Source organism: Rutilus rutilus (genome assembly GCF_951802725.1).
Source record: "Rutilus rutilus genome assembly, chromosome: 4".
Lineage (NCBI taxonomy): Eukaryota > Metazoa > Chordata > Actinopteri > Cypriniformes > Leuciscidae > Rutilus > Rutilus rutilus.
The window spans coordinates 40656226-40679896 of record NC_140212.1 but is presented as its reverse complement, the minus strand read 5'-3'; the positions used below and the strand labels follow the sequence as shown (position 1 = coordinate 40679896).

Below are 23671 nucleotides of genomic sequence, written 5' to 3'. Positions count from 1 at the left end.
GCGGTGTATTTTGGCCATGATCAATGTATTGTCACTTTAATTCAGCAAAAGCGGCGCAGCAAAAATAGACTCGGCGCCCAAACGATCGCGGCACTCCTGCTCTGCTCTGCTACGCACTGCCGCGCCGCCTCTGCGTGCGGTGTGAATGCTCTAAAGCCTGGTTTAATCTGTTAACATGGGCGGCGAAAAAAATACGCACTGTATTTATATTATATAATATATAATATATTTATATTATATTATATTTACTGTTGCACTAAAGTCCAAAAGTGAAGAATTGATTTATTACTTGATTGTTCAAGCTACCTCACAGAAGTGCTCTGTTTGTTAACAGAGTTGTTGAATGTTAAAATAAGGTGAATTAAATAAAAAAATAAGGAACATCCTGGATTCTGTTTTTTCGCTCTTCTTTATAATTTTTTTTATGTATTAAGTATCGGATCGGGACTCGGTATCGGCAGATACTCAAAATCAAATGACTCGGACTCGGACTCGAGGGCAAAAAAAACCTGATCGGGACATCCCTAAATGTAACACAATTCAAAACCCTATCTTTCTTACCAGAACTTTTGTCTCCTCATCAGAAGAGAGAGAGTTACTCCTGTATACATGGAATTTGTAATCAATTGGCAATATCCCGATGTAAACGGCGACGCACGGTTAGCGTCTTAGAACCTTAAGACGCAATATGCGTCATTTCCGATTCTTCTTCCTGTATCCAAAGACAACAACAACAGCAGCAGCACACGGATAATGAATAGTTCGGGGCAGATAGCGATCGCCATTGTTTGCGCTTTCCTCCTCGCTCCAAAAGTGTGGTGCTGTGCTGCGTCTCGCCATGTTAACCTCTCTACTTCTTGTTTACTTCCGGTATACTGCACGCGGGTTTTTGTATGCGCCGTCTCTCCTCAAAAGACCAAGATTCCTTGCGAATAGAACATGCGCAGAACACAAATCAATGTTCCTTTTTAATGGGGATATGCCGATACGCGTTTACATGACCAAATATTCGGGTTAGAAAAGGGGTACCCCAGGGATCATATCCGGGTTTTTAAAAACCGGGATATGAGCATATTCAGGGTTTTGCCGGTGTTTACATGGCCGTGCGCGACCGGGTTATTGCTAATATTCCGGTTTTGAACGGGTTATTGGCTGCATGTAAACGTAGTCATTGATGGTAACAGAGTTTATATCAATAACAGAGTTGACCTCCACTAGTTAAAATACCCAAAACATATAAAGTATTATGTGCAAGAATTGATTAGAATTATCAGTAAATAAGCATTAAAGCTGATGGCATACCTGTTTTTCTTGCAGGTACCTCTGGTGAGCGACTCCTCCGTGAATCACAATCCTGCAGATGTTCCCCCACAATACAGTGAATGTGCTGATCCTAAATATGAATCTTAAAAAGTGGACAGAGCTGTGGTCCTGCTGTTGGGTTTGATGCTTTCACAGGACACACAGGTTCTTCCAGTGATTCAGGCCTTGTCCACACTAATACGTTTTAGTCTAAACACACATCTTTTTCTCTCCGTTTTGGCCCTCTTCCACACTGAGACGTATTTTTATTAATGAAAACAAAACTTTTTGAAAACGTTCTCCAAAGTGGATAAATTTGAAAACGCAGTGTGGACTGTCAAAACGGAGGTATTTGAAAACGATGAGGATGAATTTTGGTCATGTGACGCAAATTGTACCAATAGATTTTGTGTTGTTGTACCGGTATTGTGCCTGTTACGTACTATTCACTTTCACACTGTTGCTAAAATATGTTACTTTGCACACTCTTCAAATCACAGTCCTGCAAAGATGACAGAAAATTCACTCACATTTGCTGTCCTGCAGTAAAATATCAGAGCAGTTGTGTTTAGACCAAATATACAATGGTGACTTTTGGTGCGTTCAAGTCAGGTCGTAAAGATCGTATTTATGAGTTGAACGCACATAAATGCCACCACAATGTTGTAAATACGAGTGGGAAGCTCAGGATTTTCTTTAAGCCTCGATCTGTACGAGTTGTGTGCATGTCAGTGAGAAACATGGTGGAAAACCACAATACTTAAAGGTATTTATCAGTGATATTGTCAGGCTTTTCTATTTACAGCGAAGTAAGCTAATTGCCTACACAATATATTATAGTATTATAATATTACAATATAATATGTAACGTTAAGGTATACAGTGTGTAAGAGCCATTAAGCTCTATTTATAATTTGTTGTAGTTCCACTGTTGGACACTGGGTGGAGTGTGGGTTTAATAGGTATATAGGGAGCCAGAGAGCAAGTGAAGTCAGGTGCAACTAATGAGGAAAGCAAAACATTTTGACCACGTCAGGATCGTATGTGGACATGCTAACTTGTGGATTAAGATGTGTTTTGGCATTGGAACTGTGACAAATAAAGGGATAAATGCATTACTGGAATAGAAGCGTCTTGTTTGGATCTTACGTGTCAGAAATAATCCTACAACACCTCTAAGTGACAAGAAGGCCATTGTCGCTACACAGTGGCTTCATAACTAAATTAAAAACATAAAAAAGCAAAACACACCTGATGCACATTCCTTGTTCTTTATTTTCTGGAAGTAAAGCTCAAGAACCTTGCTGTATGTTTGTGTAATTAAGATTATGTTGCAAATTAGCTCTATGAAATATTAATAATCAACTAGAATGCATTTCCGGAGGAACTGCGAAGTGTGCTCGCTCGGGTGCGGTTCACTAACGTTAGCAGGTAGTGGATAAGGGTGCGTTGAAGTTTGCTTGATCTGAGAATTTCAACAATAGTACTTTTTTCAAGATTGTGCAAAAAGGTGAAAAGTTATGTGCATTAAGAGACATGTCTGCAATGTAGACTAGTGCCAATGGCATTGTTTATGTGGCTTGGTTGTTGGTTTTGAAATAATTGGTTATGAATATACAGCAGAGAGTGGGAGTGTTTTGGGTGATGAAATAGTAGCCTATTGAAAAGAAGTTGACAGTCTTCATTTACTGTATCCAATAAGCCAATACAAAACTCACCCAGCGGTTCTGTGGTTGAGTGTTCCCTTTGATTAGGAACAAATTTACCATCTCAAATTAAGGTGTACCATAATTAATCTTTTGCTGATACTTCCTTGTCATCATGGAGAGCGCAGTTCATGGTTGCATAGCAACGACAGACGCCACGGGAGAGCAAGCGCTTGTGGAAAGGAGACAGCGGCGCGCCCACGCTTTCCACTTGTTTTTACACATCTAATAGGGGTGTAACGATTCGTTTTAACAACGATTCGATTCGTATCGCGATTCGTGGTTGTCGATACGATTCAAGGACGATATTGGTTCATTTAGGACGATACGATCCGAAACGATTCAGTGGCCTGAAATCGATTCAGTGACTTTTTAGCCAAAAATTCTTGTAAGGGAATCAGGTATCAATTAATTATGGATATAAACAAACAAGTAAACAACAATTAATGTCAAATGCATTCACATTTGATTTGAATAAAGTAGGACTGCACGATTATGACAAAAATGATAATTGTCGATTATTCCCTTGAAATTGTAATTGCGATTATTAATTACGATTATCACAACATTGAATGATGTTTTGAATAGTTTGGCCATGGGACCCACCTTTCCCCATGCTCATCAAGCCGCGACCCACCTTTTTAGGAATTATATAATGTTAGGCCTATTATAATACATTAGTTTACACAAAAATTGTTGACACACAAGTTCTGTCCCCCTTTACTTAACAAACAAAAAAAAAATTGTAAGAATATGACAAATACTGATAACCAGTAGGCATTTCGAGGTTAAGCTATTAAATAGCAGTCCCAAACTAGTTTTTGTTAATACAATCTTGGTATGAGCCACAGTCATATAAAAATATACAAAATAACCAGTAAGTGGCATTTTGTTATGGAAACAAACAACAATTAGGCTACCATGGTGATACACAATACTTAGAAGAACTGGGGCCCGTTCTTCGTACGTTGCTTAAAACATCCGAGATCAAATGAGACATCCAAGATGATATTGTGCTAATCATGATCTGGCTAACTCGGTTCTTCGAACACACTTGCCGGATATGATTAGTATAGCTGGATTGAGTCATCTGAGATAATTGCGCGTTCATGCCCTGGTTAAAAGGGGATATGTATCGATAGTAGAAACATTGATCAGCAACGCTGCTATTGGCTGCTCAGCGTGGGCGTGGCCAAAGAGCGCGCTCAGTTTTTCTCCTTAGCAGAGCAAGAACTAATAGTCGAAGTTTATTCGGAATTTTAATGTTTAATTAAAACGCCAGGGAACACCTCAAAGTCTGCAAAAGCCAGGAGAGAGGGCTGGCAAAAAGTAGCAGACAATTTAAATCCGTTAGAAGTGGCCATGTTAGATGTTTTTATCACTTATTAGCCTAAATTTTTGTATTTTAATAATTGCATAATTACTTTGTTCATTGTAATGTCAGAGTCACCACACTAGAACATGGGAACAAATAAAAGTGAAGTACAAAAATATTCTACATAATGGTATTTTTTGTTATATAGTCTCTTTTATAAAAGGCACTGTTAAATAAATGGTTGTCTGATTATAAAAGCAACCAAGAAAAAGGCTGAGAAAAGAAAAGAAAAGATCTTAGTAGCCTACACTGTAAAATAATTTTTGCTGCATTAAATTAAGGCTGTATAGTCATTTCAACTGTTAAATCTTGAGTGATGAATTGCTTTGACTTGTGAAAGTGAAAACTGATAAACTTATGTTAATGTAAAAATATTAACACTTGTATCTGTTCCCAAGAAAGTGGTGGCTGAAATATGTGCTTTAAGTGGACATTTTCTAACTTTCCAAAATAAATAAAGTATAAGACTTTATAATGTCCATTTGTTTCCATTGCACTGGACAGTGAATAAACCCTCTCAGATAACTGTCATATGGAGGAACTAGCCTACCTGCAAGTGCATAAATAACTTTACTTAATTTATACTTGTATGCTTTATGGCTGCAATATAAGTTGCAGGATTCCACATCTACAGAAAGGCCTACAGAAGAGTCTGCACAGACAGAGGAGACATAGGCCTACAGGTGGGCAGTATATAGCCAACTCTTCCTTTTTAATTGTTGCATGAGGCATGTGTCTAATATCTCTTGTTGCAGGCACTTGACCACTGGCTTTTCTTTACAAAGAACAACTGAAATAAAACTCAAGGAACTAAGCATATTTGTATTTTATTAAACATTTAATGAAAAGTGTTTTTTTTTGGCAATGTTGTGTAATATGGCACATGCAACAATGTCACAGGCCCTGTCAGGTGTGCAACCCTCAGACTTTTCAGACACTGACATCTTCCCTTTAGTTAGCCAAAGTTCATTTCATTGTGTGCCCTTGTCCTGGCAAGAGCTGCATTGTAACTGGTTTGGGTCAATGGGGTCATAAAACACCTGTCTGCAGGAACATGTCATAATCACCTATGAAAAAATGCAGTTCTGTTAGGATCAGCATAAGTGTATGTAATACAGTGAGCTTGATATTTAATTGTGTAACTTTTCTTACCACTTTCAAATAATGTGCATAAATGTGAATCTCTGAAAATGCTTAAGTCATGCACAGACCCTGGCCATTTTGCTTTCACATTTGTGATATGGAAGATTTTAGTCAATTGCCTTCTTTTTTTTTTTATATAATATTACTAATCTGGAATATTAAGAATCACAATAGTAACTGGGCTGGACATTTACATTGTGAATCCCCTTTTTGTTCACATAATCCCCTTCATTGAGGCCTTGATGGCAGTCTATAGCCTATAGTCTACCAATCACGTTAGTGAAGCCTGAGTGACATATACTGTAATCGGCATGGTCATGATTGCATGATCTTCATAAAAAATTATGATAGCCTAAAAAAAAAAAATGCTTTACAACATTGGGTCTTAAGTGGCTTGGAAATTCCACAAAAAAAACCCTAAAACTGTTTCTTAAACCTAAAAGCGCCAGGTAAACTCCGAATGACACGACAGACAGCACTACTTTCCATCAAGTTCTCCGCATCTCCAATAGTGTAAAGGAAAGCCACTCGCAAATAATCTTAGGGCAATGCAAACAGTTTGTGCTGTAGCCTAGTTAAAGCCCGACTCCGACAAGTCGAAAATAAATGTGCGTTTCCAACAAATTAATAATGTAAACGACAATCTCACGAGTCACGAGAAAAAATATATATCTCAGAGAGTGCACTATCGCGCTGCGCTGGACTTCCCGTATCAGCTCCGCTTATGAAGCCGCAGTCTAATCCTGATAACATGAAATAAGCCTCTGCTCCCGAGCAGGTTTAAGATTGCGCACCTGTTGCTATGACAGCAAGTCCAGGATGAGGGTCGAAGAACCAAACAATCCAAGATCATGCCAAATCCCCAACAATCAAATCCAGCTAAGTGAGTTAGCGACGTACGAAGAACGGGCCCCAGGTAAAGAAACATGGAAACTGCTCCTGATAAATAGCAACACACATGACGTACCAATAACGTAATTTATTGGTATTTTACTTTTATTTCTTAACTTATTAATTTACGATGTTGCATTCTCGTATGTCTTTTGCACTTTAGTGAAGTGATACAGCGCGCTCCGCCGCATTTGCGCGTGCAATTGAAGAGTGTGCGCTACTGCAGTATAGCGGCTGAGAGGACAGGAAAGTCCGACAGGAAAGACTTTGCGCTGCTTGTTGTCTTTGAGCTGCTGGTGCTGGCGCGTCACGCATGGCAACGACGTCACAGATAGGCAGACTGAATCGAGTAACGTTTAACGCCTTTATCATTAAAAGTGCAAAGAAAAAACATCCATATAAAGTCTGACGTGCTTAAATCCAATGCGTTATTTCCTAGTATCGATACAATCGATTCATTACCTTTTAAAACAATGTTAGATCGATATATGTCGTCCGGAAGACCAACTTGCCGAGCACAGATCGATGTAGTTGGATTGTAGGAATATAAATCGATACATCGATGTAGTTGATGAATCGTTACACCCCTAACATCTAAGGTGCGTTCCATTCGACAGGGTCCATACGCAGTGTTTACATTTACATTTATTCATTTCACGAGTTCACATCTACATATAATTAATACAATAAGTTTATGCGTATTTGGCGTGCTGTCCGGGGGGAGGGCTCCGAGCTCGGAGTTAGGCCCGAACCCAAAGTACTCCCCCAGTTGGTAAGTGTAGATGGAACTGGAAGTGTAGATGGAATTGGAAGTGAGGAGATGGGGTGGAGGAGGGATGCTGACAAACTTTCAATGAACAGAGATAGGTCTGCTGTGAATTTATACTCTGTCATTGAGTTGATTATTGATTAATCTCCAGCTGTGCATAATTTGGTTAATTATCTGAACCTGCTCCTCCCGAACTTTGTTAAATAAAACCTCATTTAGCTGATGCTTTTATCCAAAGTGACTTACAATTGCTATATATGTCAGAGGTCGCACGCCTCTGGAGCAACTAGGGGTTAAGTGTCTTGCTCAGGGACACATTGGTGTCTCACAGTGGATTCGAACCCCGGTCTCTCACACCAAAGGCATGTGTCTTATCCATTGCACCACCACCACCCCGTTCACTGCTCCCCTACTCCCTGAGCACGGTATATCAGTTGGGTATGTGGGTATGTCCACACTAATACGTGTGGCATCTTCTTCCTTCTTCCTCAGAGCCACTGGAACCATCAGCTGGCGGCTGATTCAAAGTCTCTTCCTTCAGATGGTCCTTGATGTAGTCCAGGCCTGAAATGGACATTTGCATAGATGCTAAGAATCAAAACTTTACTATAATCACACATTTCTCCAGATTAAAATATCAAAAGAACAGTATTTAAACAAACCTAAACAAATTGAGAATGTCAAGATAAAATTTTAGTTGGATATCTTAAAAAAAAAAAACCATTTGGCTCAGTTTCTCTGAATCTTTAACTAATGACACTTTTAAAAATAAAAATAAAATAATCTTACCTAGTTTGACAATGTTTTCATCCGATGTCCAGGATGTTTTAAATTTCGAGACAAGTATTGCAGCCGCAATAAACTCTGGCTCTACCAGCATGTTTCCAAACCGCTGCTGCAGGCCTTCTTGTAGGGCACCAACCAGAGGTTTGCAGTACCTGGAGGTAATGCCAATTCGGTCAAGTTTCGAGATGAGGAGGGTCAGAGTAGGCAGAAGCCATCCCATCTGAACATCGATTTCAGCCTGGAGAATGTTGAGGGCTTTGGCAACGGGGCTCATGGTCCTGGCATACTCCTCCAGAAAGGCAATTTCAACTGGACTCAGCCTATCACACATTGAAACAACAATTAATAATTTCATGTCATTACAATTTTAAGTTTGTGTGTGTCATTTTACAAACAGTGGAATTACTAGGCCCTCAAGAATCATAAATTCTTGTACTTCTCCCAGTATCTACTCCTATCCAATCCTTACTGAGCATGGAGTAGTCAAACAACTATTCAAAGTAATGTGTTAAAAAAAAAAAAAAAGCAGTTTTACCATTATCATTAGTGGAACATGAATTTAAATGAGGTTTTATTTAACAAAGTTCGGGAGGAGCAGGTTCAGATAATTAACCAAATTATGCACAGCTGGAGATTAATCAGTAATCAACTCAATGACAGAGTATAAATTCACAGCAGACCTATCTCTGTTCATTGAAAGTTTGTCAGCATTTGGCTGCGCCCTTTCTTCCCGAACCAAGCGCTCCCATCCGATGAAGGAATTTTCTGTCCTTTTGGAATATCTGCCAGAATCCTCGGGTATTGTATTGCGGGCGTCAAACCAAATCAACGGGTCCTTGCCACCACAGGCGAAATACCAGCAAACTTCTTCCGCATTTTTTCTAAACCAGATCATTCAAGTAACGTTTTTTCCTGCCATGGAGAATGGTCATAAGGCCTGCAAAGCACCACGTTCGCGTTTCGGGCAATGCCGCCCTCTTCACGCAAAGAACGGTCTTCTCCAGCAGCTTTAGGCCAAAGCCGCAGGCCCTCAAAGAGCAGCGCCGCAGATTCAGTACCGGTCGGCCAGCCTACGCTCTCAACCCCGTTGGCTGAACTCGGCGAGCGCTCCGCTCCGTGGTTAAATTTCGCATTGCATTCAGTTGTTCAGTTATAACGAGGGGAACACGTTTTTAAATGGTGTCGGTCCAAAGTATTTTATGTCATTAACGCGCTGCTTTCTTGTGGCTAAAACTCACAAGCACAGTAGCTCGCGGCCTCGTGCATTACATGCTGAACGCATGCGCTCAGAATCTTTAACCTAACTTATATCGTTAACTATGTCCTGCAATTCATCTGCATAAATCGCGTAGAAACTTAGTTATAGCATAAATGTTTTTATACATGGTTACAAGCAATGTGCTTCACACCAATAGTTTAGTGATCCTTAAATGAAACAAAATGAAACAAACACAAAGTGCCTAAACTAAATTTATGCAAAGCGGCGTCTTTTACGTAAGCTGTCTCCGTAGAAACCAGCAACAGATAAACGAACAATCACTAAATCAGAGTGTACTTTGACGTTGTTAATCATCAAACGTTCAATAATTGATCTTTCAGCCCTGCACAGTTTGGCTAAGCTCTGGATTCCAAACGCAGGTTAAAACCATGGGTTCAGCCTCATCGAATCCTGGCCATTAATTTGAACAGTTGATCTCCAGTATATAAATAAACAAATAGGACTTTCGGATCTCGTCCACCTCTCAGACAGTCAATATCGTTCTAAGCAAACTGATATCTGTGCTCGGTCACTTAAACAACAGAAATGCATAATCCTGCAACAATTTCATCTCTAACCTCCTCTCCATCGCGTCTTAGATTAACGCACAAAAAGATGACCATCGGCTCTCCAAGCCCCACTCTCCTCCTCCATTTGCTCATCCACACACTGCAGGAGCTCATTTCCTGGTTTCATGTGAGTCTGGTTATTTTTTTATTTTATTTTCTCTGCCACAGCAGTGATGTTTCCTCTGCTCCCACAGGTTCTCTGTAACTCTGGCTATTTGCTCCATTGCCGCAGCAGTGATGTTTTCTTCTGCTACCACAGGTTTTATCTTACTCCGGCTTTTTCTCCATTGCCGCAACAGTGATGTCTCCTCTGCTCCCGCAGGAGCTCTGTTCCCTTAGCTAATCTTGTTTACTGCCACTGCAGTGTCTCCTCTGCTCCCACAGGATTTCCGTTTCTCTCGCTATTTTTCTCCCCTGCCACAGCTGTGATGTCTCCTCTGCTCCTGCAGGGACTGTTTCTCCAGCTAATTGTCTACTGCTTCAGCAGTGATGTCTCCTCTGCTCCCGCAGGTTTTCTGTTACTCCGGCTAATTCTCCACTGCCACAGCAGTGATGTTTCCTCTGCCCCCACAGGTTTTCTGTTACTCCGGCTAATTCTCCACTGCCACAGCAGTGATGTCTCCTCTGCCCACAGGTTTTCTGTTACTCCGGCTATTTTCTCCACTGCCACAGCAGTGATGTCTCCTCTGCTCCCGCAGGAACTGTTTCTCCCGCTAATTCTCCACTGCCACAGCAGGGATGTTTCCTCTGCTCCCACAGGTTTTCTGTTACTCCAGCTATTTTCTCCACTGCCACAGCACTGATGTCTCCTCTGCTCCCGCAGGAACCCTGTTTCTTTAGCTAATCTTGTTTACTGCCACTGCAGTGATGTCTCCTCTGATCCCGCAGGAACTCTATTTCTCTGACTAATTTTCTATACTGCTGTAACAAGGCTGTCTCCTGCTCCCACAAGAGCTCTGTTTCTCTGGCTAATTCTCTACTGCTACAGCAGTAAGGTTTTCCTTCGCTCTCATGGGTTTTCTGTTACTGGCTATTTTCTCCCCTGCCGCAGCAGCAATGTCTCCTCTGCTCCTGCAGGAACTGTTTCTCCGGCTAATTCTCTACTGCCACAGCAATGAGGTTCCTTTGCTCTCTCAGGATTTGTTACTCTAGCTACTTTCTCCCCTGCCGCAGTAGTGATGTCTCCTATGCTCCCGCAAGCTCTGTTTCTCTGGCTAATTATCTACTGCCATGGCAGTGAGGTTTCCTTTGCTCCCACAGGATTTGTTACTCCAGTTCATTTTCTCTACTGCTAGCAGGGATGTGTCTGCTCCAGCAGGAGAACTGTTTCTCCGGCTAATCTCATCTTCTGCTACAGCCTTTCTCCGTTCAGCGAGCTTTGGTCTCCCAGAGGATGTGCTATAGCATGCATCTAAGTTTTCTCTTCTGTCCAGCGAGCATTGGTCTCCCAGCAGACAATGCATGCATCTATGTTTTCTCTTCTCTGCAGCATCGGTCTCACAGCGGAGGCAGTCCTTCCGTCCAACCTCATAGACTGCCCAAATAATTCCAAACGCGAATTCTTCTCGCCGCTCAGCCACCTAAACCATGCTATACACATAATTCAGCAAGGCCGCCCTGTCATCACGCACCTCCTCGCCCTAAGTTTATGTATAACTTACTCTAATCAGTGGAATGGCTTAACCTTTTTCTTCGATTACATCTCCCCCCCCCCCTCGATTTAAGCTGTTGACAGCTCCTTCCAATCGTCGTCACTGCTTTCTCAGGGGGGAAAGTGGTCAACTAACAGAATCCTGGTCCATCGCGACAAACTAAACTATGCATTGCATCAACAAAGGTCGTTCTTACTCACCCGTGTTAATTGCCACTCCTCAGATGCCTCATCTGGAACTCCGCTTGATTAGTCAAAATCAAACCGCTGACTCTCTCCCATTACTCTTTCCAGAAATTCAGGACGTTGGTGCCAGAAGCATAAAAAGCTTAATAGAGCTATCTAACCAGCATTCAGTTTTCAATAAATTAGTCTACGGTAAGCCTGCCCCCGCCATAAATAAATCTCAAACATCCCTGCTCATTAAAGGATTCAAGAACTTATCCCACTCGTCCGGATGCCAGTCAATCCGTTGCAATTGACATACTCACCAAATGTATTCCAACACTCTGTCTCGCATACCATTCCACCAACTCCGTCTGCACACTGGAAGCACGTCTGTCCTAGCTGTCTTCGGTTTTCTCCACCGCTCCGAATTGACTATCACATCTAACGTCGACTCAAATACCTATCCTTCAATCTCAGATTTACAGATCGTAGATATCGAAACCATATTTTCTTCATTAAACAAGTAGTAAACGGATCAAGCAAAAAGGTCACTTCGTTTATATTTTCAATCCGCCAACCCCCATCCAACTGTACCACTCTCGTTTCATTTACTGCAGTATAAACGTTCAATGTTCAAATCTCTACTCGGCCCATATCAGAAGCGTTCAAAACCTACATCAGATCCAGCCGCTTCCACATCAAAACGCTCACCAAGCCATAATTAAATCATTCATTTCCATCACCTGCTGTGCTCCATCCATCGTCACTCTCAGTACCAGTACCAAGTTCCAACCCACTTCCAGTATCATTTGGTTCGCTGCGTTCAAGCTCGATACAATAAACATCTACAATACAGCGCTTTTTTTTTTTTTTTTTACAAACAATGGCAGGCTCCCCCGTTCGCACACGTAATGGCTCCTCGTTCAAGGGCCGGGCTCTGTCCCCCTTCCGAAGCGCTGATTGAGCCATTCCGTTCGGATCGCAGTGAGAGTCTGCCCGTCTTAGTCATCGTGGGACGGCCGCGCTCGTGTCGCTGTGTGGGCTCCCCATTCGTCGGGCCGCGAGGGTTCTGTTCCCATGTCCCAGCCCCCTTCGAAGCGCCGGTCGAGCCCCCCGACAAAGTCCAGCAGGCACCCTCCCTTCCGCTGGCGAGGCCTACCCATCCGATGCCGTGAGCATCCAAGTTCCCGTCGGATGCTGCGAGGGCCCTCCCAGTTGAATGGCTAAACTCTTTCTCAAATCACGCTCGTAAAAATCTTGCGTCATCGAGTTGACAGTCCAACTGCCGAATGGGCTTATCCGTCCGATGCCGTGAGCATCCAAGTTCCCGTCGGATGTCGCCAGAGCCCTCCCGGTCGAACAGTCAAGCTCGTTTTAGTAAGTACCTTCTCATGCCCTGCACTTTTTGGGGGAATTAATTGCACATCATTTTACGATTGCTGTCCTGTGCTCACCTGGCTTTTATGGGGGGAGTACTTTGGGTTCGGGCCTAACTCCGACCTCGGAGCCCTCCCCCCGGACAGCACGCCAAATACGCATAAACTTATTGTATTAATTATATGTAGATGTGAACTCGTGAAATGAGGTTTTATTTAACAAAGTTCGGGAGGAGCGGGTTCAGATAATTAACCAAATTATGCACAGCTGGAGATTAATCAGTAATCAACTCAATGACAGAGTATAAATTCACAGCAGACCTATCTCTGTTCATTGAAAGTTTGTCAGCATCCCTCCTCCACCCCATCTCCTCACTTCCAGTTCCATCTACACTTCCAGTTCCATCTACACTTACCAACTGGGGGGAGTACTTTGGGTTCGGGCCTAACTCCGAGCTCGGAGCCCTCCCCCCGGACAGCACGCCAAATACGCATAAACTTATTGTATTAATTATATGTAGATGTGAACTCGTGAAGGAAAAAAAAACCAGCACTTACATTGGCAACTTGAATGAAGTGCAGACGGTTCTGATAGCCCCCTCTCCCTGATCTTTAATTATTCTAAGAATTCTCTCAATGGCGAGAAATAAGGAATTCCAACTTTTTTGCTTTGAGGCGGATCAGCTGAATTTTGCAAGTGTCTTCTATAATCTCTGCAGCAGCAGCAGATCTGCCACACTTATTCCATAGTGCATGACACTTAGCGAATGCTGATCGGGGCAGCTTCTTGTAGGCTTCATTTGAACAGGCTTTTGCTGCATCCACTGTGGAAACCAAGTTTAATAAATGGCAGGCACATCGATGATGTTTCGGAAGTTGGAATTGTAAGCCATCATCTTCATCTAAAACAGCTGTGACCTCTACAAAGTCCACCTCAACACCATCCACATCCACGTCCTCATCATCACCACACATCTCGTCATTGATCTCATCATCTTCAGCCTCACCTGAAGCAGAGTTATTGTTCTCATCTTGCTGTCCATATATACGAAATGCCTTTAAAAAATTTGACCCATTGTCCGTAGTAGTTCGAACAACCTTATTCTGTATGCCGAATTCAGAATGTATGTCATTTAGTGTGCAAGCCAAAACATCAAAAGTGTGCGAACCTTTGAGCTGCCTGCATGCTAGTGCTACTGAGCACCTCTCCAGACTGTTAGGATCAACCCAGTGGCCAGTGACACCGATGAAACCTCTTCTCCTTGAACTCCAACAATCTGTTGTCGTTGCTATGAAATCGATCCCTGACATTGCTTTTTTTATATTTTTCTTCATTTCAAGTACTGCCTCATCCATCTTACGTCGCAGAGTGGTCTTTGACATGAGAGAGGCGTTAGGCTGAAGTTCATGCAAGAAAGCTTGAAATGATGGCTGATCCACCACACTAAAGGGTTCTAGACTCTGGGTCACAAAATTCAAGACTGCATGATCAACATTCTTCTGTGTGACTAGCTTGGTTTCTCTCAACTTCAACTGTCCGGAGGTTGAAGGAGCCTCCTCGCTCTCCATTTTTCTTTTCCTTGGCGCTGTTAGGGCAATATATCTCTGCATGTGGCTACCATGTTTTCTCTGCAAAAAGGAAACATTCAAAACATTAAGTTAAACCAGAGATCAGTCTCCTCTCTTTGATTAAATAAAATAAGCATTTCATGTGCTTTTAGCATGTCATAGATGTATGCTACAGTGTACATTATTTTCAGAATAGGCTTAGTTAGATCACAGTCTTTGGAAGCTGAACTTTTGAAAATAACAATCACTGTTAATAAGGAGCACTCCACCAGTCAACTGTTTTAGCATAATACATGCACCAATGCAAAATTTTCGTATAATGTAATCATTATGTAGCCTGACTACGTCAGACTTCCTACTTCCGCTAATTTCATTTCGCTCCTGTAGTCAGTCTGAGATAGCAGCCTATCTTTCAGTTTTCCACCGGCCTGAAAACAGCCGGGCCAATCAACGAACAGAGGGCGGGCTGAGAGCCGTGATGTAGACGCTGATTGTACCGTGGATGCGTAGATTTACTTCACATAATCTGCAAAAGTCGTTCACAGCCATGTTCACTCCGGTATTTCGCTCGATGGTTTTGTTTTCGCATCATACATGCGTTTACAGTGGAAGTTAGATGCGGCTGAGCATGCGCATAACACATGCCATAACCAAACGTTATGTGATTGGCTTACGGGTAACCAATGATTTTAAACTTCAGACAAGCGCCCCCCGTGAGAGAGAAAACACTTCTCTATTATGCTATTCCAGACTCTGTCTACAAAGCAAAGTGAAGTAGCAGAGTCTGGTATTACCAGGCTAATCATTATGTTCCCAACTTGTAATAATTACTTTAATTAGCTCATTGTTTACTTTAAATTAAAATAAGATGTTAGCTAATAACAGCATGATTTTTATTATCTTAGAACTGTAAATTTCTGACATAGATAACTTGGACACAGTCACCTCTGATTACAGATCACTCTAAATTGTAATGTAGACACATACTTTCTGTAAAGGTACTTTGAAACTATATGTATTGTGAAAAATGCTTATACAAATAAATGGAATTGAATACGCTGCATGTAAAACTATTCAAAATAGAATTTATATTCCAACATAACATGTTAACATCGATTGATTGCTATTTCACAATATCAGAGCCCTCAGCTTGAAAAGTTTCAAAAACAAATACTATGAAATACGGTGAAACCGCTAACTTAGCTGACGACGTCTACAATGTTCATGGTGACATGACGTCACATAGTCTATATTTTAACATACACAATGAAACAGTTTTCTGCAAGCTATTGTTAGATTTCTCGTTAAAAAAAATATTGTGAAATGAAAATGGCTTACCTCTACGTGTTTCCTTAGATTGGAAGGAGAATTCTTGTATGACGAAATTGTACAGGGCCGAGGCAGGCAGAGAAGGCACTTAAAAATGAAGGACTCGTTCTTCTTTTCAATAACTTCAAAAAAAGTGCGTAAAAAAGGCCATGGGTGTTGTGGCATGTTAGAGTCAGTAACGTTAGTTTCTTCCATCATTTATCGACACTGGCGCTCAATGTTATGCCTGTTGCATTGATGTGATGTCACGTCACTCACGTTGAACCCTATATTCGCGCTGTTGATACTGCCAAGGCGCCAACAGGGGCAAGTAAAACAAGTTCAAAACTAAACGCGTGCTGTGATTGGTGGCTCGTTTGACCAGTTAAGTTTTTATCCACTCATAAATAAAAAGGAACGACTGATTTTGAAAATGTAGTAGAGTAAAAAGTAAGATATTTGACCTTGAAATGTAGTGGAGTTAAAGTAAAAGTCTCCCCAAATTGAAATACTTCAGTAAAGTACAGATACGCAAAAAAGCTACTTAAGTACAGTAACGAATTACATTTACTTCGTTACTGTCCACCACTGGGGCAGGGCGATAAATCGATTTTATCGAATGTGCAGTTTATGTTGATTTTTTTTTTTTTTTTTTTTGGAATGAAAATCGGTTTTCTCTTTAACATTCGCCGACGCTCCCCTCTGGGCTCCCGTAGCTCAGAATGGGCTCAGCTCTTCCCCCGCGCTTTTGGCATAGAGATACACAAACAACACGGCAAGACCGCGGCAGCACAAACACACCCGCCAAAAATCAACCTACAGTCTTACAAACTGAATCCGTAGAGCTGCCAACTATCACGAATTCACCGTGAGACTCACGCAATGGTCACTTTTTACACGCTCTCACGCCACACATCCATTTTCTCATGCAGAGAAAAGTCGCGAAGCAAAGAGGACACTGACACCGACAGACAAGACAGAGAAGGTTACTATTGCTATGAAACAAATTCTCAGCTCTCAGATTCTGTCGATTTAATTCCGAAATTCAAACAAACACCGTTTTGGCGCTTGACAGATCGCTGACAGAGTTCAAGCGGCACGTGAACCGATCATCTGTTACTCTTTACTACTAGTTAATAGCAGGCTAAATAAACACGAATGATCAATAGGTAATTTGAAAGATACAGTTCAACTTACCGAAATGAAATAAATCGATCGATCTGTGTTTTTCAACTGCGGAAAGAGGTCTATAATAACAGCTAGAGGACAATACGTCATGTAAAGTTACTTTTACCTCTGGAAAGCCCATTAATGACCATAGCACGCTAGTTGGACTTTAAAATAATTGCTGTAGAGAGTAGTATTTTGCTAAATATAATAACTATATTACATTTATTATATTTTTACCTATATCATTGAAATATTATAATGTTGAACTTGTTATTATACAAAAACGCATATTTAATTTGAGATGTTATTTTTAACCTTTAATAATAATACCAGCGGACAGGGCTTTAAATTAACATGTATCTACTGTACCTAGTATTTATCCAAAGGAATCGATATTGAATCAAGATTAGTGTACTGGCCTTATTAGATTTCTCTGGCATCTAACTATCCAGTAAGTTAAACAGTGACTCAAAAACCTCGCTGGACACCTCAAGTCGTTTCTGAAGTTTATGATTCAACTGTGAAACTGTAAAAATATACAAAATATACAATCACTAAATATGAAATTGGAAAATTACAGATTGACAATAACGAATGGATAATTAAACTAAGAAAATATACATCTTAATATCAAATAACCTTCTCAAATGTATCACACAATAAATTTAACACTGTATACTTACAGACATTGCGTCTAACAGATGAAAAGAAAGGTGATGTTTAGAGATGTCACACAGCTACCACATTTGCTGAACTATTGCAGTACTACTAGTACTTCCTGCTTCCTGATCTAAGAGGTTGTCTGTGCTTTTCAAAATTAAAGTCCTCACTAGAATACACATTTACAAAATGATAAATCCACTGAAAAATCTAAATAAATTCAGTCCTGCACACTCCCCGCCTGGGGTTTTTAGAATCCCAAATCAACTTATAGCTTATCATTGGGTGACAGAAGAAGGACAAGTTCAGAGACAGGACGTGACAGGATCTTCTGAATGCCATCCTTAGTCACTTTAACATCAGCTTTCCTCACCAATCCATCTTTGCTTGGTGATGTTTTCACAATGATTGCCATTGGCCACTCATTTCTGTTCACTTGAATGTTCTTTACCAAGACAATATCCCCTTCTTTCAAATTCGTTTTTTTTTGTCTTGCCACTTTCGTCGGTGTTGCAAAGTACTAAGGTATTCTTTTTTCCATCTTGTCCAGAAGACATCTGCTAACCTTTGCACTTGTTTCCATTCTTCCTTAAGCAACTCATTATTCCCGAAGTCTCCAGGTGGGGGAAGTGTTGCACCTGTCTTTTGTGTCAAAAGAGTTGCAGGGGTGAGAATAAAGGGAAATTCTGGGTCAGAAGACACTGGGATTAAAGGCCGTGAATTCATCACTGCAGTAACTTCCGCCATGAACGTCGTCAAGACCTCATGTGTGAGACGGGAAGACTTCTCTTTAAGTAGCATGCAATCAAGAATGTGACGTGCAATCCCGATCATTCTCTCCCAGTGGCCACCCATATGAGAGGCATGAGGTGGATTGAATATCCAGGTGCAATTGTGTTCTTTCAGATATTTCTGCACATTCTCTGAGCTGACACAAGATTCATCCATTCTGAGTTCACGGGAAGCTCCAACGAAATTTGTACCACGATCTGAATGCAGTTGTTTAACTGGCCCTCTGATTGCAAAAAATCTCCTTAAGGCATTGATGAAACTACTAGAGCTCATTGCCTCGATTACTTCAATGTGGACAGCTCTTGAGCACATACATGAAAACATAACTGCCCACCTCTTGGAATTAGCTTGACCTCCTCTGGTCTTACGGGCAGTCACTTCCCATGGTCCGAAAACATCTACACCCACATAGGTAAAGGGTGGAGCTACTGTCAACCGTTCCACTGGCAAATCAGACATCTGCTGATGCTCTGTCTTCCCTCGCAGCTTCTTGCAGATAACACACTTGAAAAGCAAACTGCGTATGCACTTCTTACCTCCTACAAGCCAAAATCCGGCAGCTCTGACAGCACCTTCTGTAAAGTGTCTGCCTTGATGTTCCACAGACTCATGATAATGCCGCACAATCAGTTTTGCCACATGATGTGTACCCGGGATGATAATAGGGTTAACTTCACAAGTTTCCAGACCTGACCTCACAATACGACCCCCTACTCGAAGTAAGCCATCGCTGTCAAGGACAGGAGATAGTTTCCTCAACACACACTTATGAGGAAGGTTGTGAGTTGCAGTGATGCTTTTAATCTCTATTGGATAACTCTCGTATTGAGCATTCTTCAACACAAGGATTTTTGCTTTCTCCAGCTCTTCTTCAGAAGGACCTTTGCCGCAGATATGCCATCCTCTGCAACTATCATCTTGCAAGCATTTGGAGAAAGATCTGGCAATGTGAATCAGACGTGCTATTGCTCTGATGAGAGTGTTAAAGTTAGAGAATCTGCTAAATCTCTCAGAATTCCATGTGACCTTGGGAACTTCAGTAAGGTTTGAAACCACATGTGGGCGTATTTCAGAATCTGAGGTTGGATCCACAAGCACAAATGACTTTTGTGATTCAGACCGAAGCTGAGAATTATGCAAGAAGTGCAACAATCTCCACTGCTAATACAGCAGCACACAACTCCAGTCTTGGGACAGTAATGTCTGGCTGTGGTGCTAATTTGGATTTCCCAAATAAGAAGTTAACATTTGTGTGACCATGATGATCTGTTACCTTCAGGTATCCTACAGCAGCAATGGCTTTGATTGATGCATCAGCGAAAACACAAAGTTCTTTACTCTGAACGTCGTACAGAGGAATGGGTATACAAACACGTGGTATTTGCAGCTCTTTCAAATCTTGAAGAGATTTTTTCCATTTTTTCCACTCTGCCTCCATGTCCTCAGGCAAAGGGGAATCCCAGCCCTCACCTTGTTTGGTAAGTTCCCTCAACAGTAACCTTCCTTGTATAGTGACAGGAGCAAGGAATCCAAGAGGGTCATACAAGCCATTCACGGTAGATAGGACGCCTCTCCGAGTGAAAGGCTTGTCATCGTCTGAAACATGAAACATGAAAGAGTCTGTTGCAACATTCCAGGACACACCAAGACTACGTAAGATGGGAAGGCCATTTGAGAAAAGTTGCAGATCTTTGATGCCCTCAGCACGATCTTCCAAAGGAAAGGCTTCAATCACATTTGGACAGTTAGATATAATCTTGTGCAGTCTAAGGTTAGACACTGCAAGCATTTCTTGTGTACGTTTGAGAATGTCGATCGCCTCTGCCTGTGTAGCACATGATTTCAGCATGTCATCAACATAGAACTCCTTCTCCACCAGCTTTCTGGTGTCACTGCCGAACCTCTCTTCATGTTCTTTGGCTGCTCTCCGTAGGCCATAAATAGCCACTGCTGGTGATGGGCTATTCCCAAAAACATGCACACGCATTCTGTGATCCACAATTTCGTTGTCAAGGTCGTTGTTTCTGTACCACAGGAACCTAAGATAGTCCCGATGATCCTCCCTAACCAGAAAACAATGGAACATGTGCTGTATGTCAGCAGTAATAGCTACAGGCTCTTTACGGAATCTCATCAGGACCCCTAGCAGGCTGTTATTCAAATCAGGGCCTGTGAGAAGTACATTGTTCAGTGAAACTCCCTCATATGGCGCACTTGAATCAAAGACAACTCGAATTTTGTCAGGTTTCTTAGGGTGGTACACCCCAAACAGCGGCAAGTACCACACTTCCTGACCTTGCTGAAGAGGTGGTGCAATTTCTGCATGCTCATTTTTTAGCAAGTTATCCATAAAATCCAGGAAGTGTGCTTTCATCTGTGATCGTTTGTTCAGAGTGTGTCGCAGCGCGAGAAGACGTTTGAATGCATAGTCTCTGTTGTTGGGTAGACTTTGTCTGGGCTCACGAAAGGGAAGCGGAGCAACCCAACTGTTGCAGCTATCTTGAAAAAACTCTTTGTCCATGATCTGAAGAAACCTAGTGTCTTCCACAGATGGAGCAATCTTATGATCATTTGCAGTGTAGGAGAAAACTGAATAACCAACACTTTCACCATCCGGCACTAACAGAATGGAGTCCTCAGATGTGGTTTCTAGAAGTTGTTGCCATTGTGAATTAACATCCAGTTTCTCTTTTACCTTGATTTGACTATAGCATGGACTCAGAAAGCTGTGACGGCCATTATCCAAGATGAAAGTCTTGAAAGTATGAACTGAAGATGGCCTATGAGCTCCTCTGAGACACACATCCCCAACGACAACCCAGCCCAAATCCAGTTTTTGAGCGAAAGGGGCATTATTTGGACCATTAATTTGTTTGCGTACTTTGTGTACTTGCAGGATGTCTCTGCCCAGTAAAAGAAGAATCTCAGCATCAGAGTCGAGAGGTGGTATTTCTTGTGCTATGTGTCTCAAGTGGCTGTGATGGAACGCTGCACCAGGAGTTGGAATTTCTGTACGATTGTTTGGAATCTGATTACATTCTAGAAGAGTAGGGAGAGGTAGACTTATCTTTCCATCAATGGACTCCACAATGAAATCAGAAATTCTTCTCCCCGCTGTCTCTAAAAAGGCCTGCACATTTTTTCAGTGTGTAGGGCAATGGAGTTGTTTTGATGTTAAAGGTGTCAAAGAAATCTTTTCTCACCAAAGAGCGGTTGCTTTGCTCATCTAAGATAGCATACATCCTCTTTGCTTTCTCTTTGTGTCCAGCTGGATAGACGGAAACTAGACACATTTTCGAACAAGACCGTGCACTCAGACCTTCTCCGCAGACTTCCGTGCACTCAGATGTAACCTCATGACTATCTGATTTGTATTTCTCCCCGCCATGCTCTGAGGTAGGGGTAGATGACTGAGATTTCCAGGGGGCAGGACCTGGATGAAGGGCCGAAGGATGGCGATCACTACCGCACTCTTTGCACTGAACTTCTACAGTGCAGTTTTTGGCAAGATGGTCTGTAGAAGAACAGCAACGGTAACAGACAGACCGCTCTTTCAGGAACTGCATTCTATCTTGTAGAGATTTCTCTCTGAACCCTCTGCATCTTCTCAAAGGATGAGGTTTCCCATGTATTGGACAGCTTTTGTTCGGGCTAACTGATCTTTTTTCCTGTTCAGATTGTATTTTAGTTGAAGGATTAATTTGAGTCTTGTGAACAGATATTGGCATTTGTCTTTGTCTCTCAAACCTTTCTCCTTTCTCGTATTTCACATGAGGAAACGTACTGAAACTAGGATCTGTACGTGCTTTTGCTTCTGAACGAACAAAATTTGCAAACACTGAGAAAGGTGGAAAAGCAACATGATGTTCTTGCTTGTATTTGGATCCAAATGACATCCACTTTTCTTGAATGTTATATGGAAGTTTTTCCACAATAGGATTCACCCCCTTAGAAGTGTCCAAGTATGCCAGACCTGGTAAGTATCCTTCAAGCTTAGCAGCTTCTAGTTCTGAGAGGATGTCTCCTAAATCTCGAAGCTTTTGTGGATCTTTGTTTGACACTCTGGGGAAGTCTTCTAGTTTGGCAAAAAGAGCATGTTCAATTGCTTCTGGAGAACCATATATTTCTTCAAGCCTCTGCCATGTCATTATCAGCGCACCTGACGGATTCCTGATGTGAACCGCTTTCAGTCTCCGTGCATGTTCAGAAGATTCTCTACCCAGGTATTTGATTAAGAGATCAAGCTCTTCTGCTGGTGAAAGACCCAGACCAGAAATAGCACCTTGGAAAGATGATTTCCATGCCCAGTAATTTATGGGCTTGTCATCAAAGTAAGCACTGCTGTCACAAGTTGCGTACGAGCTAGATACTTTGCGAGGTCATATGTAATGTCTCCTTTATCAGAAGGTCTACTCTGCATTTGGTAGTGATAAGGATGGTCCTGCATTTTAGTGGCATTTTGATTCATGTCTGCTCCAAAGTCCAAGGTTTGTGAACTAATTGGTAAATTTTTGAAATATGACTCACTTTTAATTGGGCTTACTAAGTGAGAAGCTTGAAGTGGTGGTTGAGTTTCTTGTCCTCCACTAGATGGCAGTATACCACTACTGACTTTAGATTGCGTTTTCACATAATCCGCTGTTCTGATTCGACTGGGCGGCTTCCGCTTTTGCTCTTGCTTTGAAAACCGCTATGCTGGCGCTTGAGTGGCGACTGGATGCCCTTGAAGAACGACTGGATGCTTTTGAGGAATGTGCGCTGACAGAGTGCACATCTTCAACTGTGCCTTTAAGATCTGCTGTGTCTGTCTGACCTTCTGCCATGCTTATATGAGACTTAATCATATGCAGAAAAATCAGATTGATGTGATAGAAACTTTGGAATGTTTAAATCTTGATTCCATACAGTTCTTGAGCGTCTTTCTCAGTCTGTTGTATTGATGTCTTTTCACTGTACTGGCCTTATTAGATTTCTCTGGCATCTAACTATCCAGTAAGTTAAACAGTGACTCAAAAACCTCGCTGGACACCTCAAGTCGTTTCTGAAGTTTATGATTCAACTGTGAAACTGTAAAAATATACAAAATATACAATCACTAAATATGAAATTGGAAAATTACAGATTGACAATAACGAATGGATAATTAAACTAAGAAAATATACATCTTAATATCAAATA

General features: G+C 41.7%; 2 protein-coding genes across 2 annotated transcripts in view; one reads left to right on the top strand and one right to left on the bottom strand.

Moving 5' to 3' along the window:
- Positions 1–2417, top strand: part of LOC311289251 (membrane-spanning 4-domains subfamily A member 4A-like) — a 56217-nt gene extending 53800 nt beyond the window's left edge. Inside the window, exon 9 of the mRNA XM_084407095.1 lies at positions 1318–2417. The gene's annotated coding sequence lies outside the window, so the exon portion shown is untranslated. The remainder of the gene's footprint in view (positions 1–1317) is intronic.
- Positions 1–23671, bottom strand: part of LOC311289246 (membrane-spanning 4-domains subfamily A member 8-like) — a 450268-nt gene that overhangs the window by 190870 nt on the left and 235727 nt on the right. The gene's annotated exons all lie outside the window — the stretch shown is intronic.